The sequence below is a fragment of the Ornithorhynchus anatinus genome, chromosome 3 (genome assembly GCF_004115215.2).
Source record: "Ornithorhynchus anatinus isolate Pmale09 chromosome 3, mOrnAna1.pri.v4, whole genome shotgun sequence".
NCBI lineage: Eukaryota > Metazoa > Chordata > Mammalia > Monotremata > Ornithorhynchidae > Ornithorhynchus > Ornithorhynchus anatinus.
Genome location: NC_041730.1, coordinates 78,470,292 through 78,489,472, shown reverse-complemented (window position 1 = coordinate 78,489,472; position 19,181 = coordinate 78,470,292). Strand labels below are relative to the sequence as shown.

The window sequence follows — 19,181 nt, the reverse complement described above, 5'->3', positions numbered from 1 at the left end:
AGCTATCAGATTAATTGAAAATTTAAATGTGCTAGTTTTCATATCACTGTTAGGAAATAAGCTACCTTATAGATATATTCTTTTTACTTTTTTTCTATTTCATCATTACCTCAGAAAACTAATTATCCTCTGACCCTCAGCCCACAGCTGAATTTCATAAATAGCTCCTCTGATTATTCAAATGGATTAGATTCAAACCATCTTCCAGGGATAAAATGATGTCCTTGCTATAGTTGTCCCACTGTTGCTGTGGATATGTAAATAGCAGCTGAGCATGTGTAGACAGCAGCTTAGTTAGCCAGCTAGTCTTTGCTAAACCTCCTTGGGGTGTTTAGCGCCATTCTAGGTTTGGGGGATAATATTTGGTGTTCAGTAAGAAACATGGAAGGATGTGTTCATAAGATTGTATTCGTCATCAACAACAGCATTTGTTCAGTCCTTACTGAGAATGATGATACACCGAGTGAATGACAAGGAGTAGAACTGAGTGAAGAAGGTAGTGTGGCCAAGTACTCATATACATATCCTTATGTGCTATTATTTCCGCTTTCTGTAATTGATTTTAACCTCAGTCTCCCCGGTCTGACTGTAAGCTCCCGGTGAGAAGGGATCATGTTTACCAACTCTGTTGTGCTGTGCTGGCCTAAGCATTTAGTACCCTGCTCTGCATACAGTAAGTGCTCAAAAAATGTGATTGATTGAGGAGTGAAATGACACATCTTGGAAGGAGAAAGGGGTTAGGGAGTCTATGACCAGATGGGGAGGGTGAGTCTAGATGAGGCAGCCAAGGGAGACAACATGAAACGGTGGACTGAGCACCATGGATCTGAGACCCAGGTTTCTTGGCTCTCTTCCTGCCAAATTGGGGACCAATAACTGGAATTTGGAGGCCACAAGGCAACCGTGGTCATTAGGACATGGTGGTTGGGAGGGGGACGGTTGGGTGTATGGGGTCATAATCCTGCCACAATATGGTAGAGAAAATCACTTCCTGGTGGTGATGGAATGCACCTTTTGCCCACTTAATTAAATTATTTAACACAGCCCGGCAAATAAATTCATGCACTTTACCAGTCCAAGAAGCACTTAAGCAACAGGAGAGATGAAATCAGCATTCTTTTATATCCGCCAGTCATATAAATTACTACTTGCTGTGAGTCAGTGTGTGAGTGACTATTTGTAAAACCACAGTTTGCAATCCTGCCATACGTACTTTATCAGTCACACACACCGAGAAAATCTCACCTTTGGTAGCATCGTTTTTGAACTCCAGAGTCAGTTGTGTGTTGTGGACAGAGTCTCCCTGCACTCAGAGCTTGGGAGCACAGGAGAGGAGTTAAAAAAAAAAATGGCAAGGGCTCTATCCTCCAGGAGCTTCCATTCTTACACTCTAACAAAGATGAACCAAAGAATAGACTGTATAAATGCAATGTAGAAGATAAATATAAGGTCTCCCAAGGATACTTTTGGCTCAAGATCCTGGTAGCCCTTAAAAACACATAGCCAATTGTAATGAAAATAACTGTGGTCAGAGACAAGTGTTTTGATAATAGTCCAATGACAGAAGGGATGTTGCTGTGATGGATTAAGATGGAAAAATCATTAACTCATAATGGGATCCTTAGTCCATTCCTGGGACTCTAGCAGTATGCACAATACTACAAGCTGATGGGATAGAGCCTGGGTAGTCTGTTGGAAGGTGAAGTGGAGGAGAGTGTGAGAGAGAGAGCAAGAAAGGGAGATACAGCAAGTGTTAAGTAATCCTGCAAGGCATTTTTCCAGTGGCAGGATGGGATCTTGAAATCCAGGACTGTCTTTTTTTTCCCCAACGGTATTTGTTAAGTGGTTACCATGTGTCAAGCACTGTACTAAGTGCTGGACTACATACAAGATAATCAGGCCAGCTAATTCCCTGTCCCACATGGGGCTCACTGTCTAAGTAGGAGGGAGAACAGATACTGAATCCTCATTCTGCAGCTGAGAAAACTGAGGTGTGGAGAAGTTAAGTGACTTGCCTAAGATCACACAGTGTCCTGCCTATTGTAGGACAGATGGTCACTTTCTTTTCAACCCACTGCATTATCGGTGTATTCTGTGGAGCCACAGTTTCCTAAATGAGGAAAGAGGTAATGCTCTAAGCCGTGAGTGAACTAACCACCTCAAGGCTTTGCAGGACTCAGCTGTATGGGCACTCAAGCTGTCTGAGCCACCCTGCTTTGCATTCTCCAAAGCTCCGCTCCCCCACGCCCCATGTCCAGCATGGAGGTTCGACTTTGCTCATGAGGAAATTTCTGGAGGGTTACAGCCTCAGCAGGACAACCCATTCTGCAAGTTGCTACTCCAGAGCCAGCAGCTGGCTTCCCAAGGATGCCCAAGACTCCCCTCTCCCACATGACGAAGGGGCTTTTCTGAAAGCAGGGAGATTAAAAGAGATCAACATACAAAAAGAGGAAGATCATTTCCCAGAGAATCTCTCAGGGCTTACAAGGACTGAAAGAATGTGAAACCTATTCTTTCCCCGAGAGTTCTACATTAGTGTTGTGTAAAGGACCCTTCACCCCACTCCCACTGAGAGCTGTAAGTGCTATTCAATCTCTAGACTAAAATATTCAGTTCATCGAGCTGCTGAGAGTTAGGGCTCAAGTGAAATGTTTTTTGAGCACCAGCAGTGTTCTGAACCCAATAAAGGAGAAGGTCGAACAACCCTAACAGATAACTCTAATGATAAATGAAAATAACTTGTATCTTGGAACAAACTGTCATGGTTTAATATCAGCATTTATGGATTTCGTATATCTTAATCCAGTAATCACCTTCCCCTTCCAATTGGATGAATATTAAATGAATCTAACAACTCACACATTATGTTATAAATATTGCTTTTGCATTTCTTGTCTTATGCCGTCAAGTCATTTCCTACCCATCGCAACACCACGGATACAACTCTCCCAGAATGTCCCACTCTCCATTTGCAATCGTTCTGGTAGTGTATCCAAAGAGTAGTGTATCCAAAGAGTTTTCTTGGTAAAAGTACAGAAGTGGTTAATCTTCGCCACCTTCTGCGCAGTAAACTCGAGTCTCCGCCCTCGACTCTCTCCCACGCCACTGCTGCCCAACATGGGTGAGTTTTGACTTGTAGCAGATTGCCTTCCACTCCCTAGCCACTGCCTAAGCTAGGAATGGAATGGTTAGGCCTCTGCTTAACTCTCCCTCCCATAGTCGAGACTGGTAGAGTACTGGAAATTTTCCAGGTGCGACCTTGAGAGGGGTGTTGTATTTCTAGAGATTGCAATTATCATGACTGCTGAATTGATGCCTCTGCCGACATCCTGTATGCTAGGCAACTGATTGTATTTGATTTTGTTTCTGTCACATCAGTTGCTTATATATTTATAGATATATAGATATATATATATGATTGTGTAGTCACTGCATATTTTGATGTGAACTACTTAATGATAGTAATAATAATAATAATAGTATTTGTTAAGCACTTACTACGTGCCAGGCACTTTTCTAAGCACTGGGGTCTAGTCTTATGCTGTCCAGTCTTTTCTGACCCATAGCGACTCCATGGACCCAACTCTTCCAGAATGCCCCACATCCACCTGCAATCCTTCTCATAGTGTATCCATAGAGTTTTCTTGGTAAAAATGCAGAAGTGGTTTACCATTGCCTTCTTACATGCAATAAACTTGAGTCTCTGCCCTCAACTCTCTCCCATGCCGCTGCTGCCCAGCACAGCTGAGTTTCGACTTGTAGCAGATTGCCTTCCCCCTGCTAGCTGCCCAAACTAGGAATAGAATGGATCTGCCTGTTTTACTCTCCCTCCCATAGCCAAGACCAGTAGAATACTGGAAACTGTCCAGGTGCTGTCGTAAGAGGAGAAGCACAATCCTAGTCCCACATAGGGCTTGCAGTTTTAATCCACCTTTTACAGATGAGGGAACTGAGGCATAGACCATTCATACATTCAATCGCATTTATTGAGCTCTGTGCAGAGCATTGTACTAAGCACTTAGAAAGTACAATTCAGCAATTAGTAGTGAAGTGTAGAATAGTGGAGTAGTGTCACATAGCAGATAAGTGGCAGAGCCGGGATTAGAACCCATGTACTTCTGACTCCCAGATCCGTGCTCTAAACATAGCCTAGTGGGTCTTGAAGAAGCATTGTGGCCTACTGGAAAAAGGAAGGACGTGGGAGTTAAAAGGACGTGGGCTCTAAACCCGGTTCCACCACTTGTCTACTAGGTGACCTTGGGCAAGTAACTTAACTTTTCTGTGCCTCAGTTTCCTCATCTACAAAAGCAGAAATAAGACTGTGAGCCCCATGTGATACATGAATGGTATCCAAATTGACTAGCTAGTATCTCCCCCAGTGCTTAGTACAGTGACTGGCACTTAGTAAGCACGTAAATACCATAATAAAAAAAGAGAACACAGGTCCTGATGGAGTCAATAGACCTGTGTTCTATGTCTAGCTCTGCCATTAGTCTCTTGTGTGACCATGTTCAAGTAACTTAAACTCTTCAAGCCTCAGTTTATCCTTCAGGGATAAAATATCTGTGCTCTCTCAGATGGTGAACCCCATGTGGGCCAGGGACTGTGTCCAATCTGATTATTTTATTTCTATTCCAGCATCTCGTACAGAGTAAGCACTTCACAGATAGTAGTAAAAGTATTAGTCTTGTCTTATGCCGTTGAGTCATCTCCAACCCATAGTGATGCCATCAACACATCTCTCCCGGAACACCCCACCTCCATCTGCAGTCGTACTGGTAGTGTATCCCTGGAGTTTTCTTGGGAAAAATTTGGAAGTGGCTTACCATATTCTGCATAGTAAACTTGAGTGTCTGCCCTCTACTCTCTCCCATGCCACTGCTTCCCAGCACAGGTGAAGAATATGTGCTTAATGACTAATTGTAGTAGTAATACTAGTATTTATTAGGCATTTCTTTTTTGCAAAACATTACACTAAGCTCTAGAAGAGAATATCCGGGTGAGAAATAGACCCAGGTTTGTAATCTAAGACTATCTCTTTCAGGGCGCCTTCCCAGAGTAATCCATCACCTCACCACCATATCCTCTCCCTCCTTTCTGCATTATCTAGGTACGGAGGTCCTTACCTCTCAAGCCCTTTGGTACTTACCCAAAGCCCACAGCACTTAGAAACATATCCTTAAACCCCCTTACTTACTCCTATCTGAAATTATTTTAATGTCTGTCTCCTCCACTAGATTTTAAACTCCTTGAGGGCAAGGATCATGTGAACCAACTCTATTTTATTCTACCAAGTGCTTAGTACAGTGCTCTGTACACAGAAAAATGCTTAGTAAATGCCATTGATTGGCAATGATCGAAGGGAGAGGTCTAGCAACAAGCATAATAAAATAAAATAAGATAAAAACAGCACAAGAGAGAGGACAGGGATGAGTGCAAGTAGAGCTTGGGAGTCGGGGGATCTGGGCTCCAATCCCAGTCTGAGGCAAACTCCTCAGGACCTCAGTATCCTTATCTGTAAAATGGGGATTAAATATCTCTTCTCTCACCCCACCAGATACTAAGCTCTGGGGAAGGTATGAGATAATCAGGATTTGGGGGGTCCTACCATGTCTGACCTGATTATCTTATATCTTTCCCAATGCTTAGTTCAGTTCTTGGCCAATAGCAAGTGCTTAACAAATACCACCATTATTGCTATTTAAAATAAAATAAAAGCCATAGAATACTAAGGCTAGAAAACCAGAGTTTTGACTTGGGCAGCTGAGTTTGGAGCTGGGATTGGAACCCACATCCTTCTGACTCCCAGGCCCGTGCTTTGTCCCTCAGGCTACGCTGCATCCTGTTTCTCAATAGATAAAGTTTTTTACATTTTTTTTATTGTTCCATGTCAAGTGACAATTGCACAAAATAACTGATTGTTTTAGGAGCCTTCAGGTGTAAGGAGTGTCCCATGACAAATTTGATCAAATAAATCCCAATTTTCTCTCAAGATGTATGGTACTGGTAAGCAGTAGTCTGTAAAAAAGGTAATTTATAGGGATCTCATAAAAGAGATTTAGGCATTTCTTTTGAAGGCATCCGAAGCGTATACTTAATTAACTTGAGCACTTACTAGGTGCAGAACATTGTACTAAAGCACTTTGGGAAAGTAATGCCTGGATTACTGATGCCTAGATTACTGCATCAGGCTCCTTTCTGACCTCCCATCCTCCTGTCTCTCCCCACTCCAGTCCATACTTCACTCTGTTCATTTTTCTGCTCAGTTCATTTTGCTACAAAAACATTCAGGACATATCACCCTGCTCCTCAGAAAACTCCAGTGGTTGCCCATCCACCTCCATGTCGAAGAAAGACTCTTTTCCATTGGCTTTAAAGCACTCTACCACTTTGCCCCCTCCTACCTCACACATCACTACTCTCCTTCTACAGTCCAGCCTGCACACTTTGCTCCTCTGGTCCTAGCCTTCTCCCTGTGCCTTAGTCTCTCCTGTCTCGCCTCCAACCCCTGGACCACATCCTGTTTCTGGCCTGGAACGCCTTCCCTCCTCAAATCGGACAGACAATTACTCTACCATCCTTCAGAGCCTTATTGAAGGCACATCTCCTCCTCCTCCTCCAAGAGGCTTTCCCAGACTAGCCCCCCTTTCCTCTTCTTCCACTCCCTTCTGAGTCACCCTGACTTGCTTCCTTGCTTCTTTCCCCTCCCAGCCCCACAATACTTATGTACATGTAATAATAATGTTGGTTTTTGTTAAGCACTTACTATGTGCAGAGCACTGTTCTAAGTGCTGGGGTAGATACAAGATAATCAGGTTGTCCCACGTGAAGCTCACAGTTAATCCCCATTTTACAGATGAGGTAATTGAGTCACAGAGAAGTTAAGTGACTCGCCCACAGTCACACAGCTGACAAGTGGCAGAGCCAGGATTCAAACCCATGACCTCTGACTCCCAAGCCCGGGCTCTTTCCACTGAGCCACGCTGCTTCTCTGCTGTAGTTTATATACTAGCATTGATATCTGTCTCGCCTCTCTAGACTGTGAGCTAATTGTGAGCAGGGAATGTGTCTGTTTATTATTGTATTGTGCTTTCCCAAGCTCTTAGTACAGTGTTCTGCACACAGTAAGCTTTCAATAAATACAATTGAATGAATGAATGAATGAATGAATGAATGAATAATAGTGTTGGTAGTTATGATCTCCTGCCCACCAGGAGTGTACAATCTAGTGGAGGAGACTGACACGAAAATAGATTATAGATAGGGTGATCTTCATTTTGATCTCCAGTACATTTCCTACCCTTCTTCGTTCCTCCACATTAGGGATGTAGTTGGGACAAGAGCCCAGCTTTGTGGACTCCCCATTTAGGTGAACCCCATGTTAGGTAGATACAATGTCTTATCGAACTTCTCTTTGTGTCCACCACCATTCCCTTTGCTCACTTTATTCTCAGCTTGTTTGCCTGTTCAGAGCCAGGAACACTGTCCATTTCTCACCTACTAAATCTTCACCAGGGTTTAGTAGAGTGCTTTGCACACAGGATGATCTTAATAAAAGCTATTCCTACTATTCAGAAGCAGCTTCGCTTAATGGAAAGATCATGGGTTTGGGAACCAGAAGATACGGGTTCTAATTCCAGCTCTGCCACTTGTCTGCTGTGTGACCATGGACAACCCACTTAATTTCTCTGTCCCTCAGTTACCTCATCTGTAAAATGGGGATTAAGACCATGAGCCCCGTGTGGGACAACCTGATTACCTTGTCATTACCCCAGCATTTAGAACAGTGCTTGGCACATAGTAAGCACTTAACAAATGCCATAATTATTGTTTCTGATAATCTTAACTCTATCCTAGCTCTTAACAGAGAAGCAGCTCAATAAAAGAAGCAGCATGGCCTGTTGGGAAGAGAATAATAATAATAATGTTATAATGTTGGTATTTGTTAAGTGCTTACTATGTGCAGAGCACTGTTCTAAGTGCTGGGGTAGATACAGGGTAATCAAGTTGTTCCACACGAGGCTCACAGTCCTAATCCCCATTTTACAGATGAGATAACTGAGGCACAGGGAAGTTAAGTGATTTACCTACAGTCACACAGCTGACAAGCAGCAGAGCTAGGATTCAAACCCATGACCTCTGACTCCCAAGCCCACGCTCTTTGATGATGATGATGATGATGATGTTGGTATTTGTTAAGCGCTTACTATGTGCTGAGCACTGTTCTAAGCGCTGGGGTAGACATAGGGGAATCAGGTTGTCCCACGTGGGGCTCACAGTCTTAATCCCCATTTTACAGATGAGGGAACTGAGGCACGTAGAAGTTAAGTGACTTGCCCACAGTCACACAGCCGACAAGTGGCAGAGCTGGGATTCGAACTCATGAGCCCTGACTCCAAAGCCCATGCTCTTTCCACTGAGCCACGCTGCTTCTCATGGGCCTGTGAGTCAGGTGACCTGATTTCTAATATCCGCCACTTCTGCTGTGTGACCATGGGCAAGTCACTTGACTTCTCTGTGCCTCAGTTCTCTCATCTGTAAAATGGGATTAAATATCTATTCTCCCTCCATTTTCAAAGAGACTCCTGGGTGGAATGGAGAATTGTACCTCATCGTAGCTATCGCAGTCTTGGCATCTGGTGTCCACTTAAAAACAATATTAATAGTAGTGGTATTTGTTAACACAGGGCTTGGCAGCTACTAAGATCTTAATTAATACCATGATTAATTCATTAGTTAACATTCTGAGGTTGAAAGAATGACAGACCTTTAAATAGTTTCTGACCTTTCTGAATAGTAAGATCTTCTATCAGGAGAGAGAGACCCAATGGCCCGCAGCCTGTCACCAAGAAATAGTTTTACCAACTCTGTCACGATGAGTCTGAATTAAAGGGGAAGGAATTGGAGCCAGAGACCTGAATGAAGGCATGCAATTAACTGCAAAATTATTTCCTTAAATTTTGCCATTTGCAGTGTGGATGAAACAATGATTCCCTGCCTATCTACTTTTTGGGCATTCTTTTTTTTTCCTTTTTTTTTTTATATTTGTTAGGCACTTACAAAGTGCTAGGCACGGTTCCAAGTGTTGGAACAAAATAATAGGGTTGGACATAATCTCTGTTCCACATAAACCTCATACACAGTCAGTCCCCCTTTTACAGATGAAGTGACTGAGGCCTAGAGAAGTTAAGAAGTTAAATTTGCCCAATTTCACACAGCAGACAAGTGACAAGACTGGGATGAGAACCTAGGTCCTCTGACTCCCAGACCCATGCTCTTTCTGCTAGTCCATGCTACTTCCCTTTTTCTACTATCCCTGCAAATCTTCATGCCTGGTCCATGGCAATTCTCTGAGGGCTACTCAGTTCTAGTCACTGTAGCAGCTCTCCAAACAAATGGTTTGTGATTTGGGAAAAAAAAAATGGTGCAGGGGGAGACAGAGAGAGTGAGAGAGAGAGACAGAGAGACAGAGATTAGGAGGAGGAAGGGAGAGAAAAAAAGAGGGAGAAAGATGGAGTAGGGCAAAGAGGGAAGGAGGTAGAGGGAGGTTACGCAGAGACAACTAGAAATGGAGATCAGTATAACCCTTGCGTGGCAAAATTCATTCATTCATTCAGTCGTATTTATTGAGTGCTTACTGTGTGCAGAGCACTGTACTAAGCACTTGAAATGTACATTTCAGGAACAGAGACAATAATAATAATGTTGGTATTTGTTAAGCACTTACTATGTGCAGAGCACTCTTCTAAGCGCTGGGGTATACAGGGTAATCAGGTTGCCCCACATGAGGCTCACAGTCTTAATCCCCATTTTACAGATGAGGGAACTGAGGCACAGAGAAGTTAAGTAACTTGCCCACAGTCACACAGCTGACAAAGGGCAGAGCCAGGATTCAAACCCATGACCTCTGACTCCCAAGCCCGGGTTCTTTCCACTGAGCCATGCTGCTTCTCTCCCTGCCTGACAGCGGGCTCACAGTCTAAACATGGGAGACAAACAACAAAACAAAACAAGTAGTCAGGCATCATTACCATCAAGATAAATAGAATCATAGATATATACACATCATTAATAATATAGAGTAATAAATAATATATACAAATGCACACACACACACGTACACACACATATGCACCAACAGTCCCCTTCCTCATTCAGTAGGCTGCAGCAGCGGAGGCGAGAGGAAGATGGTACTTGTTAATTGCTTACTTTGTACCAAGCTCTGTTCTATATGCTGGTATAGATCCAAGAGTTAGGTTGGACACAGTCCCTGTCCCACATGGGACTCCCAGTCTTATTCCCCATTTTACAGATGAGGCAACTGAGGCCCCAAAAAGTGAAATGACTTGCCTAACATCACAGAGCAGACATGTGGAGGAGCTAGAATGAAAACCCAGATCCTTCTGACTCCCAGACCCGTGCTCTATCAATTAAGCCACACTGCCAAAGATGAGCTGCCAAGGATGAGCTCATCCTTCAGCTCTTCCAACAGCCAGGCCCACTTTGCTCCTGCTCTGAGCTGCCATTACTGCTGTGCTTCCAGGGGCCACCCCACGGTGTTTCCATGGTACAGGGGTTGCTGCAGAGAGTTCCCCAAACCCTGGGAAGCAGCCCAGAGCAGTGGCAACAATCATGAGATGACCTGGCCTGCAGGAGCGGCAAGAAGCCGGGCAGCCCAAAGGACAGAAAGGTGTGAGTGGCTGCAATCTATTTTCAATCCCTACTGCATCACCCATAAGCAATCAGTCAACCAATAAAGGGCATTTATTGAGAACCCCCTATTCACTGTACTAAACGTTTGGAAGAGTATAATAGGGTACAGGATTGCTGCCCTCAAGGAAAGACAAAGGGAATTGCAGGTAGGAGAAGCAACAGAAAATATGGGTATGTACAAAGTGCTGTGGAAGTTCGAGTGGAGTGAGCGAGAAGCAGCGTGGCTCAGTGGAAAGAGCACGGGCTTGAGAGTCAGAGGTCATGGTTTCTAATCCCAGCTCCGCCACCTGTCAGCTGTGTGACCTTGGGCAAGTCAGTTAACTTCTCTGTGCCTCAGTTACCTCATCTGTAAAATGGGGATTAAGACTGTGATCCCCACCTGGGACAACCTGATTACCTTGTATCTCCCCCAGCATTTAGGACAGTGCTTGGCACATAGTAAGCGCTTAACAAATACCAACATTAATAGAGTGCTAAGGGGTGCAGTCCCAAGAGCATAGGGATGTGAAAGGGAGAGGAAATAAGGTACAGGGGGCTGAGAAGTTAATCCGGTGAGGCTTCCTGGAGGAGATGTGATTTTAATAGGCTTTGGAGATGTAGAGAGTGATGATTTAATGTTTACAAAGTGGGAGGGAGTTCTGGGAAGTGGGGAGGATGTGAGCAAGAGGTCCAGCCAAAGAGATGAGATCAAGGTACAGTAAATAGGTTGGTGTTAGAGGAGCCAAGTGTGTGGGCTGGGTTGTAGTGGGAGAAGAGAGAGGTTAGGTAGGAGGGGGAGAGCTGATTGACTGCTTTAAAGCAGATGGTGAGGAGTTTCTGTTTGATGTGGTGATGGATGGAGGTTTTTGAGGAGTGGGCGACGTGCAGAAGGTTTTTGGTTTTTTTAGAAAAATGTTTTAGGCATCAGAGTGGAATTTGGATGGAGAGGGAAAAGGCTGGAGGGAAGGAGGTCAGCAAGAAGACTGGTGCAGTATTCAAGGCAGGGGGACAAGAGCTTGGACCAGTGTGGTAACAGTATGGCTGGAGAGGAAAGGGCAGATTCCAGCGATGTTGAGAAGGTAGAACAGAGAGAATTTGATTGCAGGCTAAATTTGTGGGTTCAATGAGAGAGGTGAGCCTAGGATAATGCCAAGGTTGTGGACTTGGGAGACAAGAAGGATGGTGATGTTGTCACTACAAGCTCTCATAATATCCCAACTGGATTATTGCCTCAGCCTCCTCTCTGATCTCCCATCCTCCTGTCTCTCCCCACTCCAGTCATTCATTCATTCATTCATTCATTCATTCAATAGTATTTATTGAGCGCTTACTATGTGCAGAGCACTGTACTAAGCGCTTGGAATGAACAAGTCGGCAACAGATAGAGACAGTCCCTGCCGTTTGATGGGCTTACAGTCTAATCGGGGGAGACAGACAGACAAGAACAATGGCATACTTCATTCTGCTGCCCTGATTATCTTTCTACAGAAATGCTCTGGTCATGTCACTGCCCTCCTCAGAAACCTCCAGTGGTTACCTATCAATCTTCATATGAAACAAAAACTCCTTTTGGCTTCGAAGCTCTCCATTACCTTGCCCCCTCCTACCTCACCTCCCTTCTCTCCTTCTACAGCCCACCCCATACACTCCGCTCCTCTACCACTAACCATCTCACAGTGTCTCTTTCTGGCCTGTCCCATCGACCCCCGGCCCACATCTTACCACTGACCTGGAATGTCTTCCCTCCTCACATCCACCAAACTAACTCTCTTCCCCTCTTCGAAGCCCTACTGAGAGCTCTCCTCCTCCAGGAGGCCTTTCCAGACTGAGCCCTCCCCTTCCCTCTGCTCCTCCTCCCCTCCCCATTGCCCCACTCCCTCCCTCTCCTCTACCCCCTTCCCCTCCCCACAGCACTTGTGCATATTTGTATATATTATTTATTACTCTATTTTATTAATGATGTGTAATATCTATGATTCTATTTATCTTGATGGTATTGACACCTGACTACTTGTTTTATTTTATTGTCAATCTCTCCCGTTTAGACTGTGAGCCCGTTGTTGGGCAGGGATTGTCTCTGTTGCCTAATTGTACATTCCAAGTACAGTGCTCTGCACACAGTAAGTGCTTAATAAATGCGATTGAATGAATGCATGGATGAAAGTCAGACAGGATGGGAGTGGGAAGGGCACCGGGGGTGGAGGAGAGGGTTTGGGTAAGAATAATAATAATAATTTTTGTTAAGCACTTACTATATGTCAAATACTGTACTAGGTGCTGGGGCAGGTACAAGATAATCAGTTCCCTCATGGGACTCACAGTCTAAGTAGAAGGGAGAGCAGGTATTGAATCACCATTTTGCAGATGAGGAAACTGAGACACAGAGAAGTTAAATGCCTAGCCCAAGGTCACACAGCAGGTACGTGTCAGAGCTGGGATTAGAACCGTGGTATGGGAAGCAGCATGGTATAGTGGATAGAGCATGGGCCTGGGAGTGAGAGGGTCATGGGTTCTAATTCTGACTCTGCCACTTGTCTGTTATGTGGCCTTGGGCAAGTCATTTCACTTTTCTGTGCCTCAGTTACCTCATCTGTAAAATGAGGATTAAAACTGTGAGCCCCATGTAGGCCAGGTACTGTGTCCAACCCAATTTGCTTGAATCCACCCCAGCGCTTAGCACAGTGCCTGGCACATAGTAAGCACTTAACAAATACCACAATTATTATTATTTTATTAATATTATTAGAACCCAGGTTCCCTGACTCCCAGGCCTGTGTTCTTTCCACTAGGCCAGGCAATTTCTCTGGGAAAATGAGAGGTTCTCTTTTGGAAATGTTAAGTTTGTGCTTTTGGTGGGACATCTAGGTAGAGGTCTCCTGCAGGCATGAGGAAATGTGAGATTGCAGAGGACTGGTCTAGACTGTAAACCCAATGTGGGCAGGGAACGTGTTGTATTGTACTCTCCCAAGCCCTTATTACAGTGTTTGGCACATAGTCAGTGCTCAGTAAATACGATTGAATGAATGAATGAATGAATGAATGAATGAATGAATGAATAGTCCTCACCTCTCCTCTTCTCCCCCCAGCACTTCTGTACCTATCTTTATCTTCAGTTGCTTTCCCTACAGGTAAATTACTTTAATGTCTACCCTTCCATCTATATTGTAAGCTCCTTGTGGCCAGGGATCATATCTATTTCACCTACACAGTGTAAACTCTCCATAAATACCAGTGATGGACTGATTATTTGATCTGTCCCTCTTGCCTCCACTCCCCACCTGGACTGGCCATCCTGAGCAAGCTGCAGAGAACCTTAGAGAGGGGCACATTTGTGCCTTTCCTGTTGCTAATCAGTGTTTGTCCACATAGTCAATCGGCTAATAGGGCAGTTGGCGCGGAGACACTGACATGTAAGGTTGTGGTGGATTTTTTTCAAGATTCCATGCGCAATTCCCCCGCAGCCCCATTTCCTTTGATGAAGTTGTTTGCTAATGAAATGGACTTTGAGCTCTTGATGGGCTTAACCACTTCTGGGAGCATTAATTCCTGTTTGAGCTCCCTCTAAACACCTGCACTTCTCCCTCTGCCCATGAGAAAGAAATCGCATTAGAGCATCGAAGCTTTCAAAGGATCTCACATGGGGTAAGAATGCTCTGCTATTTAAGTTGCCATTGGGGGGCTCTCAAATCTGAAGGAGTGCTAACATTTCTGTGATTGCCCTTTTCTCTGCTCTGAATCACAGTGGTAAAATCTAGAGGCAGAATTGGGGTCTTGTTTGGATAGGAGTCTGGATGAGTTTGAAGCTTAGGGATTGTTGCTCTAAACTGTTTACTACGTTGCAGGAGTTCTTCTGTGTCACCCAAAATAGTCTTACCCTGTACAGGGTTTAGGATTAGCTGACAACTTGGAGTTTTTCCTTTTGGGGATGGTGAGTATGTGACTGAAACAGAAATATCTGAAAAACAGACATAATATAGAACTCTGCTTCATTTTCCACTTTTGATTCAATCATTTTCATTGCTCGTTTAGCATGTTTATGTTAGAAAGTGTATGTTTGCAGGTAACATTTCTATCTAGTTATCTTCAGGGAAATTTCCCTAATGTTGTAAAAGATCCTAGTAGTTCAAAATTAATTTTATGGGACTGAGATTTGCGATGATGATGATATTTGTTAAGCGCTTACTATGTGCCAGAGAGTGTTCTAAGCACTGAGGTAACAATGAAATGACTACTAAAATTATAATTAAGCTTAAGAAGAACCCATGTGCACTGTGGTAGTTTTAAAAGAAAACTCTGTCTGATTTTATGGATAAGATTTTTAATCAATATCTAAAACAAATGAGTGGAAGAGTTTACGGGGTCAGCATTTTTCCTACTCTACTACATATAGGGCATCAGGCATAAATAGGTTTGAACCCATTATTTTCAAGATTGAGATTGACCATTACCACTTCACTTCAAAAAAAACGAAAGCACCTTAAGCGGAAAATCGTGTGTGTATTAGCATTTCCGTGTATAGGAAAGGGACATATCCAAATAAATTTGGAGAGTTGGATTAAGATCAGTAGATCAATTTTTGGATGATGATTTATCTAAAGCATTTCACCCAAAGCCTTGTTCTTTAAAATCTCAGTCTTCCCCGATCTACTTAAAATGGCAAAACTTTTCATGATCTAACCATCATCATCATCTTGCAATAATAATTTGGGTATGCATCAAGTACTTACTATGGACCAAGAATTGTGTCTAGTGCTGGGATAGCTTCTAGATAATCAAATCAGACACAGTCTATAACAGACACAGCGTTGACCTAAGTTAGGAAGCATTTTATCTACATTTTACAGATGAGGAAAATGAGTCTCAGAGAAGTTAAGTGACCTGCTCGAGGTGACGCAGCAGGCCACTGGCAGAAGTCCTAGATCGGCTGACTCCCAGTTCCATGCCCTCTTCACTAGGCTATGCAAAAGAAAATCGGAGTCTCTTGGTTCTTGGATCCCTTAGCCATCTTTAATGCCGGATGAGAATTCCATCTCTTAAAGATCACAATTACAAGACACATTCTCTGCTTTAGAGCCAGGTTTCAATTTCTTGTGCTCATCCCAGTGGTTCTCATAGCAACTCCTTCTCTGCTAATACCATACACAGGGATTATTCTATCTGCTAATACCATGCTTTCCCCTTTTCTAGTACATCCAGTACCAATGTTCAGAAACTCCAAACTGAATGATTCATCATTCTTTGAACTGGATCTATTCAAGGGCCATCGATTTGCCCAGTTCTCATAATCAAAATCTGCTTTTAACTCTTTGATGGAATTAGGTTTAAATGATCTTATCTATTGTCTGATGTCCATTAATGTCTTACTCGATCATTTATTAATCAGGAGTGTAAATGTTCCATCAGCTCCTCTGGAAGCTTTTAAAAAGCACTAATAGACTGCAAAGGAGGTGCGAATTTCTCATTCATCACTGCTGCTGTAAACTCTCTTCCCACATAATGCTTTTAGAGGTTTGTATCCTGCCAATTATCAATTAATCAATCAATTATTGGTTTTCATTGACTGCCAGTTGCATGAAGAAGACTGAACTAAGCCCTATGGAGATTACAAAGGAAACAAAGTCTGAACTTGCCCTAAATGGCTTCCAATCTAATGTTAACAAATATTTCCCTTAATTACCTACTTTGTTCTTTTAAAAGTGTTTCCAATTTGATTTATCCCTACCCAACTCCCCTTTGGAATGAGTAAAGACTGTGTGTGTGTGTGTGTGTGTGTGTGTGTGTGAGAGAGAGAGAGAGAGAGAGAGAGAGAGAGAGAGAGAGTCAACAAATGCATTCATCTATACTTGAGTGACAAGGAGAAATGATTATAAACTCACTCGAAGACCTAAGTAGAAGTGGAGAGTAGATGACAAAGGAAATATTGCTTGTCTGCCGGCAGGGAATGAGTTTTGTATATAGCTAGGATACACTATACTGTGGTATTGAGCAAGCAGTGTGGATCTTGGAAAGAGCACGGGTTTAGGAGTCAGAGGTCATGGGTTCTAATCCCAAATCTGCCATCTCTCAGCTGTGTGACTTTGGGCAAGTCACTTAACCTCTTGGTGCCTCAGTTATCTCTTCTGTAAAATGGGGATTAAGACTGTGAGCCTCACGTGGGACAACCTGATTACCCTGTATCTATCCCAGCGCTTAGAACAGTGCTCAGCAAATAGTAAGCACTTAAATACCAACATTATTATTATTATTTTCATGACTGGCAGTTGGGCCTCACCCAGTGATAGAAGTGATGCCCAGACCCCCTCCTCTTCCTCCTCCTTGTTACCCTCCTCTTCCTCCTCCTTGTTACCCTCCTCTTCCTCCTCCTTGTCGCCCTCCTTGTCGCCCTCCTTGTCCTCTTCCTCCCCTTCTTCCTCCCCCTTCTCCTTGTCCTCCTCATCTTCCCTTTCTTCCTCCCCCTCCTTGTCCTCCTTTTCCTCCTTCTTCTGCTTCCAAGCACTCACAAGGGTGTGGGCTAAAATAGAAAGGCAGATGGGCACAGTCCATTCACCTTCTCCTTCAAGTCCTGAATACAGCCCTGCCTTCTGACAGAGGTGGATGTTACTGTGTTTCCACTTGTAATATAAATCCTTTTGCACACTAATGGCAACCGAAATATTGGGACTGTCCATCAATGCAGGAGGAACCTAGCTGGCACACTTGGCTTCTGTAATGCCAACTTATTTGCTGTGTTTTGCTTTCATCTCTCTCACCATCGACCTCTTGCTCGTGCCTGGAACTCCTTTTCACTTCACACACCAGTAGACCACTATTCTCCCCAGTTTCAAAGTCCTTCTAAAATCATGTCTCCTCTAGGAGGCCTTCCTTGATTTACTTCTCATTCATTCATTCAATCATATTTATTGAGTGCTTATTGTGTGCAGAGCACTGTACTAAGCTCTTGGAATGTACAATTCGGCAACAGATAGAGACAATCCCTGCCCAACAACAGGCTCATCGTCTAAAAGGGGGAGACAGACAACAAAACAAAACAAGTAGTCAGGCATCAATACCATCAAAATAGATAAAGAGAATAATATGTATATACACATCATTAGTAAAATAGAATAATAATACAAATATGTACAAGTGCTATGGGGAGGGGAAGGGGGTAGAGCAGAGGGAGGGAGTAGTGGGAATGGGGAGGAGAGGAGGGGCAGAGGGAAAGGGAGGTCTCATCTGCCCACTGTATGTCGTCCCTTATTGTCACTTCAGCACTTTTTTGCATCAGCTATGCACTTGAGTCACCCATTAAGCACTTGGATTCTCACCCTATGCCCTCTTACCATAGCACTTATATCTCCAGTGCTTAGAACTTAGTACATAGTGAGCACTTAACAAATACCATCATTATTATCCATATGTTTAAACTTGATCACTTCCCCCGTCTGTAATCTAGCTTGGTGTCTGTCTCCTCTGCTAGATAGGCAGAGGTTAGGGATAGCATCTATTAACTCTGTAATTTTCTCCCAAGAACTAAGTACACTGTTCTGCCTAGAATAAGCCTTTAATAAATACTACTGATTGATTTTTCTAATTGCTGGGTCATCCTACTCAGACCAGGACGCAGCATTTGCTTTGTTGCTGCTTCCACTCATGATTCTGTTCTGTGTGAGAATCTGAAACTTCACACAGATCACACCCTTTCCATGCCCTCTCCACATCGCAGTACTCCTTGACCCGCCAGGAAGATGGACTGTCATCTGCTCAGGATAATAGAATCCAACTGATTGCATTGCTCAGGAAACCAGCTGAACCGGTCATTTAGAGCTGCAAATTACCTTGTTGTTCATTAGTGGTAATTACTGTTCATTAGTGAAAGAAAATCATAATCAATGTGTTAAAATGAAAACATTGTCACCGTCCATTTAATATTCATCCAAAAACATTCCTTGTACAGCCTGCAACCTCCCTGGCTGATGCATTTTTTAGTGGGATGGGAAAGAAATAGAGCTCGAAACAGGGATGTGGCTTTTTGCTCATAAATTCATTTGTGTGTACTGTCAAATAAGAGAGAGAGAGAGACAGAGGGAGATAGAGAGTGTATATCCTCTGTTGGTGTGGGAGCCTATGCACTTCCTTTTCTCTCCCTAGCTGTCCCTCTGATTTTCGAGCTTTTGGCCACTGACCCCTCTCCTTGGAACCCACCCCACCATCTTCCACTTTCGACTCAGGGAAGCCTGTCCACTCTAGTTAGTCAGTAAGGTGCCTAGGCTACATATGAGACACAGGGAGTCTCAGTTTAAAAGCAGCTTGGCCTAGTGGAAAGAGCATGGGCCTGAGAGTCAGATGGACCTGGATTCTAATACCAGCTCCCCCTCCCATCAGCTGTGTGACCTTGAACAAGTCATTTAGCTTCTCTGTGCCTCAGTTACCTCATCTGTAGAATGGGGACTGAGATGGTGAGCCCCATGTGGGACAGGGACTGTGTCCAACCTGATTAGCTGGTATCT

The 19,181-nt window shown here is 43.7% G+C and overlaps 1 protein-coding gene, 1 long non-coding RNA gene and 1 other non-coding gene across 3 annotated transcripts in view; 1 reads left to right on the top strand and 2 right to left on the bottom strand.

Annotated features, from left to right (window-relative positions):
• The window catches only part of NRG3 (neuregulin 3), a 946,219-nt gene that overhangs the window by 847,834 nt on the left and 79,204 nt on the right, over positions 1-19,181 (top strand). The window lies entirely within an intron of this gene.
• Positions 1-19,181, bottom strand: part of LOC114810179 — a 64,812-nt gene that overhangs the window by 24,159 nt on the left and 21,472 nt on the right. The gene's annotated exons all lie outside the window — the stretch shown is intronic.
• LOC114810772 lies at positions 3,132-3,269 on the bottom strand. The gene has a single exon (XR_003758466.1). It is a non-coding gene; the product is annotated as a small nucleolar RNA SNORA7 (small nucleolar RNA).